Raw genomic sequence first — 11,008 nt, forward strand, 5'->3', positions numbered from 1 at the left:
GATATGTACATGAAGGCAGGGTAAAGTGATTAAGCATCAGGATAGATAATAATAATAAGGTATTTGAGGTAGATATGTACATGAAGGCAGGGTAAAGTGACTAGGCATCAGGATAGATAATAATAATAAGGTATTTGAGGTGGATATGTACATGAAGGCAGGGTAAAGTGACTAGGCATCAGGATAGATAATAATAATAAGGTATTTGAGGTGGATATGTACATGAAGGCAGGGTAAAGTGACTAGGGATCAGGATAGATAATAATAATAAGCTATTTGAGGTAGATATGTACATGAAGGCAGGGTAAAGTGACTAAGCATCAGGATAGATAATAATAATAATAAGGTATTTGAGGTAGATATGTACATGAAGGCAGGGTAAAGTGACTAGGGATCAGGATATATAATAATAAGGTATTTGAGGTAGATATGTACATGAAGGCAGGGTAAAGTGACTAGGCATCAGGATAGATAATAATAAGGTATTTGAGGTAGATATGTACATGAAGGCAGGGTAAAGTGACTAGGCATCAGGATAGATAATAATAAGGTATTTGAGGTAGATATGTACATGAAGGCAGGGTAAAGTGACTAGGCATCAGGATATATAATAATGAGAGTAAAATATAGAACAGAGTAGCAGTAGCTGTGTGGTTCATCCTAACACTGTTCCTTCCTCTGCTACCTGTAGGTGCTGTTTCCTCCAGTCAGTTCATCCTAACACTGTTCCTTCCTCTGCTACCTGTAGGTGCTGTTTCCTCCAGTCAGTTCATCCTAACACTGTTCCTCTGCTACCTGTAGGTGCTGTTTCCTCCAGTCAGTTCATCCTAACACTGTTCCTCTGCTACCTGTAGGTGCTGTTTCCTCCAGTCAGTTTCATCCTAACACTGTTCCTCTGCTACCTGTAGGTGCTGTTTCCTCCAGTCAGTTCATCCTAACACTGTTCCTCTGCTACCTGTAGATGCTGTTTCCTCCAGTCAGTTCATCCTAACACTGTTCCTCTGCTACCTGTAGGTGCTGTTTCCTCCAGTCAGTTCATCCTAACACTGTTCCTCTGCTACCTGTAGGTGCTGTTTCCTCCAGTCAATTCATCCTAACACTCTTCCTCTGTTACCTGTAGGTGCTGTTTCCTCCAGTCAGTTCATCCTAACACTGTTCCTCTGCTACCTGTAGGTGCTGTTTCCTCCAGTCAATTCATCCTAACACTCTTCCTCTGTTACCTGTAGGTGCTGTTTCCTCCAGTCAGTTCATCCTAACACTGTTCCTCTGCTACCTGTAGGTGCTGTTTCCTCCAGTCAGTTCATCCTAACACTGTTCCTCTGCTACCTGTAGGTGCTGTTTCCTCCAGTCAGTTCATCCTAACACTGTTCCTCTGCTACCTGTAGGTGCTGTTTCCTCCAGTCAGGATGGGATCTCTGCAGCAGAGGTGGAGCTGAGAGTCAGACCAGGAGACAACATCACTCTCTACTGTGACTGTATCATAACTACTGAAGTATACATTATGTGGTATAGGAACTGTTCTCACGGATATTAGCCTTCACTTACTATCTCCCTTTACGACTATTTCCAAAATCCTCTCCCTCGCTTCACTCCGGTGTGGAACAAGTCCAACCAATCCTGGGATCTACTGATTGATAACATCTCTGAATCTGACCTGGGAGATGAAGGTGTATGATGAAGTCTGTACCCAGTGAACTAGATTATAGGTTCCATTAACCATCCACAGTATTCTGTTTAGTGATGTTCCTCTCTACTGTTCAGAGGACTTCCCCAACATCACCTCTGGTGACTGTCCTGACTGTGGTGTGTCTTCCTGACTGTGGTCTGAGCTGGGTCCTGGTGGTGGTCTCCAGAGCTCTGTTTCTGTTCCTCATTCCTGCTGTCTTCCTGACTGTGGTCTGAGCTGGGTCCTGGTGGTGGTCTCCAGAGCTCTGTTTCTGTTCCTCATTCCTGCTGTCTTCCTGACTGTGGTCTGAGCTGGGTCCTGGTGGTGGTCTCCAGAGCTCTGTTTCTGTTCCTCATTCCTGCTGTCTTCCTGACTGTGGTCTGAGCTGGGTCCTGGTGGTGGTCTCCAGAGCTCTGTTTCTGTTCCTCATTCCTGCTGTCTTCCTGACTGTGGTCTGAGCTGGGTCCTGGTGGTGGTCTCCAGAGTTCTGTTTCTGTTCCTCATTCCTACTGTCTTCTGGTTTCGTAAAATACAAGGTGGGACATGACAGGGGGCTAGTCTGCTATTCATATCATTTTGTGTTTCAACTCATCAACCAGTACACTGGCTGTGTTTTAACTCATCAACCAGTACACTGGCTGTGTTTCAACTCATCAACCAGTACACTGGCTGTATTTCAACTCATCAACCAGTACACTGGCTGTATTTCAACTCATCAACCAGTACACTGGCTGTGTTTCAACTCATCAACCAGTACACTGGCTGTGTTTTAACTCATCATCCAGTACACTGGCTGTGTTTCAACTCATCAACCAGTACACTGGCTGTGTTTCAACTCATCAACCAGTACACTAGCTGTGTTTCTACTCATCAACCAGTACACTGGCTGTGTTTCTAATCATCAACCAGTACACTGGCTGTGTTTCAACTCATCAACCAGTACACTAGCTGTGTTTCTACTCATCAACCAGTACACTGGCTGTGTTTCAACTCATCAACCAGTACACTGGCTGTGTTTCAACTCATCAATCAGTACACTGGCTGTGTTTCAACTCATCAACCAGTACACTGGCTGTGTTTTAACTCATCAACCAGTACACTGGCTGTGTTTCAACTCATCAACCAGTACACTAGCTGTGTTTCTACTCATCAACCAGTACACTGGCTGTGTTTCAACTCATCAATCAGTACACTGGCTGTGTTTCAACTCATCAATCAGTACACTGGCTGTGTTTCAACTCATCAATCAGTACACTGGCTGTGTTTCAACTCATCAACCAGTACACTAGCTGTGTTTCTACTCATCAACCAGTACACTGGCTGTGTTTCAACTCATCAATCAGTACACTGGCTGTGTTTCAACTCATCAATCAGTACACTGGCTGTGTTTCAACTCATCAACCAGTACACTGGCTGTGTTTTAACTCATCAACCAGTACACTGGCTGTGTTTCAACTCATCAATCAGTACACTGGCTGTGTTTCAACTCATCAACCAGTACACTGGCTGTGTTTCAACTCATCAACCAGTACACTGGCTGTGTTTCAACTCATCAATCAGTACACTGGCTGTGTTTCAACTCATCAACCAGTACACTGGCTGTGTTTTAACTCATCAACCAGTACACTGGCTGTGTTTCAACTCATCAACCAGTACACTAGCTGTGTTTCTACTCATCAACCAGTACACTGGCTGTGTTTCAACTCATCAACCAGTACACTGGCTGTGTTTCAACTCATCAATCAGTACACTGGCTGTGTTTCAACTCATCAACCAGTACACTGGCTGTGTTTTAACTCATCAACCAGTACACTGGCTGTGTTTCAACTCATCAACCAGTACACTAGCTGTGTTTCTACTCATCAACCAGTACACTGGCTGTGTTTCAACTCATCAATCAGTACACTGGCTGTGTTTCAACTCATCAATCAGTACACTGGCTGTGTTTCAACTCATCAATCAGTACACTGGCTGTGTTTCAACTCATCAACCAGTACACTGGCTGTGTTTTAACTCATCAACCAGTACACTGGCTGTGTTTCAACTCATCAACCAGTACACTGGCTGTGTTTTAACTCATCAACCAGTACACTGGCTGTGTTTCAACTCATCAATCAGTACACTGGCTGTGTTTCAACTCATCAATCAGTACACTAGCTGTGTTTCAACTCATCAACCAGTACCCTGACTTCTAGTTTTACATGTTGTTTTGTTGTTGTTTTGATTAAAATCAGGATCCTGTTGGAAGATGATGAAGGCCTGAAAAGAAGCAGAGACCAGTCATTCTCCATGACACAACTGTGGTTGCGATGTTCCCTGAGAGAGCAGAGACCAGTCAACTGCTTTTCTACACATACACCAGCTTTAATAAAAGTATGCATCAGTGAATTTCCAATACACACTTTTTTTATGAAGCTTTTTTATTTATTTTAGTCATTTATCAGACGCTCTTATCCAGAGCAACTTACAGGAGCAATTAGGGTTAAGTGCCTTGCTCAAAGGCACATCGGCAGATTTTTCACCTAGTCGGCTCAGGGATTAGAACCAGCGACCTTTCAGTTACTGGCACAACGCTCCTAACCACTAAGCCACCTGACACCCGTGGGATGTATAAACATGTCCAACCGTTTGTTTGACAATAATGTGTTTTTTGGATTAACCTTTTGTTAATATGTGATTTACGTTGGTGACATTTTGCTTTGTAATACCTATCTTTTGAAATAAAATGCTTGATTTTACAAAGATTCTATGGTTCTGTGGTATGATTAACTTGATTTCACTGTGTAACTCAATTGAGAACGTGGTAGAAAGCTTTACTGAGCTACTGACAAGCATCTTCAAACAGGTAGAAACTGTTGCGGTTCTCCTCAGCATCTCTGTAACTCTCTAAACCACACCCTCTTATAATCTAAACCACACCCTCTTATAATCTAAACCACACCCTCTTACAATCTAAACCACACCCTCTTATAATCTAAACCACACCCTCTTACAATCTAAACCGCATCCTCTTACAACCTAAACCACTCCCTCTTAAAATATAAACCACACCCTCAACATCTAAACCACACCGTCTTAGCCTCTGTTTGTGTGTGTGAGTGTGTGTGTGAGCGTGCGTGTGTGTGTGCGCGTGGGTTTGCCTGCGTATACATGTGTGTGCAAAGTGCAAGCCTAGGTGAGTCTGTGGTTGATTCAGCTCTGCTGCTGCTCAGTGAGGTATGGGCTGGAGGTTCAAGGCGTGGAGGCCAGGCCTGCAGAAAACCACAACTGTTTCCAAAAGCTTTATTACCTATTTGGCCTTAGCTTGTGATAAGATAAAACAGGACATGAATGTCATTCAATGTCCCCAATAGAAGTAGTATTAAATGAATGTATGAAGAGTCAGATAACCAGATAGCAACTTAAATATGTTGTCTTGAGTGCAATACCATCGGCACCTATACAGTATGTGGTCTGAACAGATATGGGTTCAACTACTATTTGAAATAATTTCAAATACTTAAATCGGTGCTTGATTGAGCTTGCCTGACTAAACGGACCAATAGAATGGTCTCTAACAGCAACCATCTGGTACTCCAGGCAGGCCAGAGCAAACGCTCAAGGTTTTTGAAAGATTTCAAATAGTATCTGAACCCAGGTCTGGTGGGTCCTACCTATGTGCCTGAACTAGCATCAAGAGGTTCAACAAAGGTGTTAAATGATGACTGCCTCCTACACATAGAGATGGGTAGAGGGCACGTGTTGTCACAAAGCCTGTTTAAGCATGGGCAGTATCATTGAAGTAGTCAACTGAGGCCATGAGGGCAGATGTTAGGGCGGGCCTTCTTTCTAACTCTATGCTCCTACGCCAGAATGGAAATACCCCTCTACTACTCTCCAGACAGTCTCCACCAGACCCTACGATGGGTAGGCTGTGTATCGCTCTGATCACACTGTTAAGTGAGTAAACTTTTACATTACAGGTCTATATTGATCGATTTGAGATGAAAATGAATGGTTCCCCCATTACTTCACTGTAAAAATATTGATTTGTGTTATTTTAAGGTATTTTTGGCATAGAGTCCAATCTGTGGTCTATTCTTGTGTTGTAGGCCATGAAACTGCATAGCAGGCCATCTTTATTGTAAATGGACTTTAAGTCTCTAACATTGTTGTAGTTTCGTAGCGTTCATCCTAACACTGTTCCTCTGCTACCTGTAGGTGCTGTTTCCTCCAGTCAGTTCATCCTAACACTGTTCCTCTGCTACCTGTAGGTGCTGTTTCCTCCAGTCAGTTCATCCTAACACTGTTCCTCTGCTACCTGTAGGTGCTGTTTCCTCCAGTCAGTTCATCCTAACACTGTTCCTCTGCTACCTGTAGGTGCTGTTTCCTCCAGTCAGTTCATCCTAACACTGTTCCTCTGCTACCTGTAGGTGCTGTTTCCTCCAGTCAGTTCATCCTAACACTGTTCCTCTGCTACATGTAGGTGCTGTTTCCTCCAGTCAGTTCATCCTAACACTGTTCCTCTGCTACCTGTAGGTGCTGTTTCCTCCAGTCAGTTCATCCTAACACTGTTCCTCTGCTACCTGTAGGTGCTGTTTCCTCCAGTCAGGATGGGATCTCTGCAGCAGAGGTGGAGCTGAGAGTCAGACCAGGAGACAACATCACTCTCTACTGTGACTGTATCATAACTACTGGAGTATACATTATGTGGTATAGGAACTGTTCTCACAAGTACCAGCCACCTCTTGTTATTTCAACTACGATTTGGCATAACCCTTTAACTGGATATAATGTGGTGTGGAACCCCTCTAACAACTCCTATGATCTACTGATTGAGAACATCTCTGGATCTGACCTGGGACTCTACTACTGTGGGACTAAGGAGACTAACGTGGTGGAAGAAGGAAAACTAATTAAACAGAAAGAGTTGTACCACTATGGAAACATCACCACTAGGATTTCACTGGGTAAGAACTATTATTATTCTATATATAGATCTTCTTGCTGTATCTTTAGTATTATTAATATTGTGTTAGTATTGGTGTGTCTGGGTTCCATTAAATGTTATTTTGAATCAATCATCCGAGGCTGATCTAGGGTCATAAAACATTGCCTCAAGATCATCTGTAAACATCCAATCAGCAGTAGATAATTGACAACTCACTCTAAGAGTTTAGTTCTGTTTGTGTTTAATGTTTTGTCCAGACGTCAGTCCTCCTGAGTCCCCCTCCTCCTCTCCTGATGTAGACTGTGGACTGTGTTGGATGTTGCTGTTCAGTCTGTGTCCTGTGTCTGCTCTCCTCTCCTCCCTCCTCTCCTCTTCCTGTGTCTACTACTTCTGCAGAACAACAGGTACACTCACTCTCTCACGCTCTATGTCAGGATTCAACTTTTCACTCATTCATTTTTTAAGTCATTATTTAAGCCACCCCGTCTTGCTGTAAGTAATCAAGAAGCCGCCCCCAGGAGAGACAAAGGGTTTAGCCTGAACTCTGTTCAACCCCGGCTCGTTCCCGGGATTTGCCTACGGGGAGCCACAGGGTCACAGTCTGGTTTCAGTCCCTGATAAGATAAGACAACTGTAGAATCTGACCCGAACACAGGTCAGATGCCCATTTCACACACACGAACCCAGTGAGAGGAACCAATTCAGTTCTCGCACAGCAACAGCGATCTACCAATCTAAAACCCATATCAATGTAAAAATCCACATCACCAATCAACCATCAATCAATCAATCAAATATTCTTTCAAATTATCTGGTAAACTAATGTAGACCATGTTAAATTGACAGCTCAATATCAGATGTGTTCTTTACTTGGTGTTTTAATGGTGATAACTCTTCCTCTGCAGCTGCAGCTGAGACTCAGGTTCCTCTGAACAGGACTACAACCAGGGGAAGTGACAGCAGAGAGAAGGTGTAGTCAGTATGGGTGTTGTAGTTCTTTGACTGGTGGCCATCTTTATTTGTAGTCCATGTTATTTGTAACCCAGTACTCTTCAAAGCAGTGGCAAGTATACTAATTAAAAACTAAAGGAATAAGCAGTAAAACATAATAATATGATGAATTACATGAAATAATCATAATGTATGATTATATATTAGTAACATTAACAGATTAATTGTAAAGTCTCTTTCTCTCTCCTCTCTCTCTCTCTCTCTCTCTCTCTCTCTCTCTCTCTCTCTCTCTCTCTCTCTCTCTCTCTCTCTCTCTGTCTCTCTCTCTCTCTCTCTGTCTCTCTCTCCTCTCTCTCTGTCTCTCTCTCCTCTCTCTCTGTCTCTCTCTCTCTCTCTCTCTCTCTCTCTCTCTCAGGAGGAAGGAGATCTGTGTTATGCCTCGTTGGATATCCGTCAGACACAGAGGAGACCAAAGAAGAAGAAGAGAGTCCAGAACTCTGACTTCAGTACCTACACAGCCATCAATACCAGCAGAGTGTGAGACCTATACCAGCCATCAATACCAGCAGAGTATGAGACCTATACCAGCCATCAATACCAGCATAGTGAGACCTATACCAGCCGTCAATACCAGCAGAGTGAGACCTATACCAGCCATCAATACCAGCATAGTGTGAGACTTTAAGCATCATAGACTTAACTGGGAGGTTTTTACCAGTTGTTTTATTTTTGATGGAATAATTTTAACTTCCAATATATTTGTCTCTCGCTCAACGACAATGACAATGAGTTTAGAATTTATTTGTATTATTTTGTATCTTTTTTTGCCTTTTATAATTATTACAATTGATGTTTTTAAGCTTGCATTAATTTGACTGTAGAACACACCTGCATTGAATCTATCAGAGTAAAATAATATTTTCAAAACTTCAGGAAATATGGTCATATATCTTTTTGTAAAGTGAACTGATATGTTTTAAATGTACCTTGAATAAATATTGATTTAGTTTAATTTGATTGACTGATTTTACTTTCATTGCCGTAAGCATTTAAAATTGATTACAAAATTAGGTGTGGTGAAATGTGAAGACACTGCTTGTATCAAAAAGAGATAAAGTGACAGCGCTACTTGCAAGACAGATGATCCAAGAGTGACGTAGTTTAACCCTATGGAACGTTTTGGTTTTTTAAATGTGCACCCCTTGAAACAGCACAGTTTCTGTGGTTTCATACAAACACCTAGCCTATGGTTGAAGTTTACTCAAAGTAGCTCAGTAAAGCTTTCAACCACATTCTCAATAGAGTTACATAGAGAAGTCAGGTGAATTATACCACAGAACATTATAATCTCAGAAAAACATCATTTTATTTTACAAATATAATTATTATTATAATTTATTATAATTATGTATTTATGGTCTGAGCTGGGTCCTGGTGGTGGTCTCCAGAGCTCTGTTTCTGTTCCTCATTCCTGCTGTCTTCCTGACTGTGGTCTGAGCTGGGTCCTGGTGGTGGTCTCCAGAGCTCTGTTTCTGTTCCTCATTCCTGCTGTCTTCCTGACTGTGGTCTGAGCTGGGTCCTGGTGGTGGTCTCCAGAGCTCTGTTTCTGTTCCTCATTCCTGCTGCCTTCTGGGTCGGGAAAACACACGGTGGGTCAGGACATGGGGATACTCATATCAGTTTTTGTTAACTTAACTTCTCATCCAGTACAGTGATATAACAACAGTTTAACATGTTGTGTTGTTGTGTTAAAACCAGGAGTCGTAAGGAGAAGAGGGAAGTCCAGAAAAGAGGCAGAAACCAGTCATTCTCCATGTCTGTAGTGAATTAAACTTCTCTTCTACGTGTCCAATGAGATCAGCATGAAACTGTTGTCATGTGATTTCATCACACCATCATCTGCTGGTCTGTCTCATTATTTCTCTATTACCCAGATGGTTTTTATTGCTTTTAATCTGGTGAATTTTTAGTAAGGGCTATTTAACACAGAAATGGTTTATCCTTTTAAAATTGCAGTTTTTATTTTTTATCTATTTTATTTTGTAAAGGTTTTTTACCATTTGAAAACGTCTACAAAATTATAGTTGTATTGTAATGGATTTGTAATTTTAGATTTAGCTACTTTTCATGTATGATTTGTATTTGTAATGGTTATCTTCTGGAATGAAATGGCTATTTTTTCAGAGATTCTCCTGTTCTGTGGTATAATCAACCTGATTTCACTATGTAACTCTATTGAGAATGTGGTTTCACTGAAAGCTTTACAGAGCTACATTTAAGACAATTAAAATGTTGAGCCATAGGCCACGTCAGGGCTCTCCAACCCTGTTTGTGGAGAGCTACCCTCCTGTAGGTATTCGCTCCAACCCTGTTTGTGGAGAGCTACCCTCCTGTAGGTATTCGCTCCAACCCTGTTTGTGGAGAGGTACCCTCCTGTAGGTTTTCGCTCCAACCCTGTTTGTGGAGAGCTACCCTCCTGTAGGTATTCGCTCCAACCCTGTTTGTGGAGAGCTACCCTCCTGTAGGTATTCGCTCCAACCCTGTTTGTGGAGAGCTACCCTCCTGTAGGTATTCGCTCCAACCCTGTTTGTGGAGAGCTACCCTCCTGTAGGTTTTCGCTCCAACCCTGTTTGTGGAGAGCTACCCTCCTGTAGGTATTCGCTCCAACCCTGTTTGTGGAGAGCTACCCTCCTGTAGGTATTCGCTCCAACCCTGTTTGTGGAGAGCTACCCTCCTGTAGGTGATTCGCTCCAACCCTGTTTGTGGAGAGCTACCCTCCTGTAGGTATTCGCTCCCAACCCTGGTTGTGGAGAGCTACCCTCCTGTAGGTTTTCGCTCCAACCCCAGTTGTAACCAACAGGACGGTAGCTTTACAGGAACAGGGTTAAAGATTCCAGGGCTACGTGTTTGTATGAAACCACAGAAACTACTGTGGTTCTAATCAACAACGCTGTCTTCCTCTTAAGTCACACCCCATTAGCTCCTAAAACCACACCCCTTCGGTTCTAAGCCACACCACGTAACATTTAAATCACGCCCCTTAGCCTCCATGCTCTGGTTATGCATATCTGTCATCCTCTAAAGCCACACCCTCTTCGTCTCTAAGCCACACCCTCTTCGTCTCTAAGCCACACCCTCAAATACCTCAAAGGTTTGCTGGAGAATTTGTCAAACCAAATAGCATGACCTTGTACTCAGAGACCTTAAGGGGAGACAAAGAAATGATGACATGAAATCAAATTAAACTGAATCAATATTTGCATTTACATTTATTCAGCTACATTAACACATATCAATACACTTACAAATGAAATACAATTAATTTTCACAACTACAATTAATACAATTACAAAACAACAACTATATCAAAAGCTATTTAACCATTTTCCCTGAGCTTAAAAACATTTTCTAAATCAATTTCGTTATTCTTATTAAAAGGCTACAAACAAAAGATAAAAAAG

The 11,008-nt window shown here is 42.3% G+C and overlaps 1 long non-coding RNA gene across 1 annotated transcript; it reads left to right on the forward strand.

Moving 5' to 3' along the window:
- The first annotated feature begins 6,957 nt into the window (after window positions 1–6,957).
- LOC123484551 lies at window positions 6,958–8,137 on the forward strand. The gene is made up of 3 exons (XR_006658572.1): window positions 6,958–7,000; window positions 7,502–7,566; window positions 7,963–8,137. It is a non-coding gene; the product is annotated as an uncharacterized LOC123484551 (long non-coding RNA).
- Window positions 8,138–11,008: the final 2,871 nt, after the last annotated feature.

The sequence above is a fragment of the Coregonus clupeaformis genome, unplaced genomic scaffold (assembly GCF_020615455.1).
Source record: "Coregonus clupeaformis isolate EN_2021a unplaced genomic scaffold, ASM2061545v1 scaf0354, whole genome shotgun sequence".
Classification (NCBI taxonomy): Eukaryota; Metazoa; Chordata; class Actinopteri; order Salmoniformes; family Salmonidae; genus Coregonus; species Coregonus clupeaformis.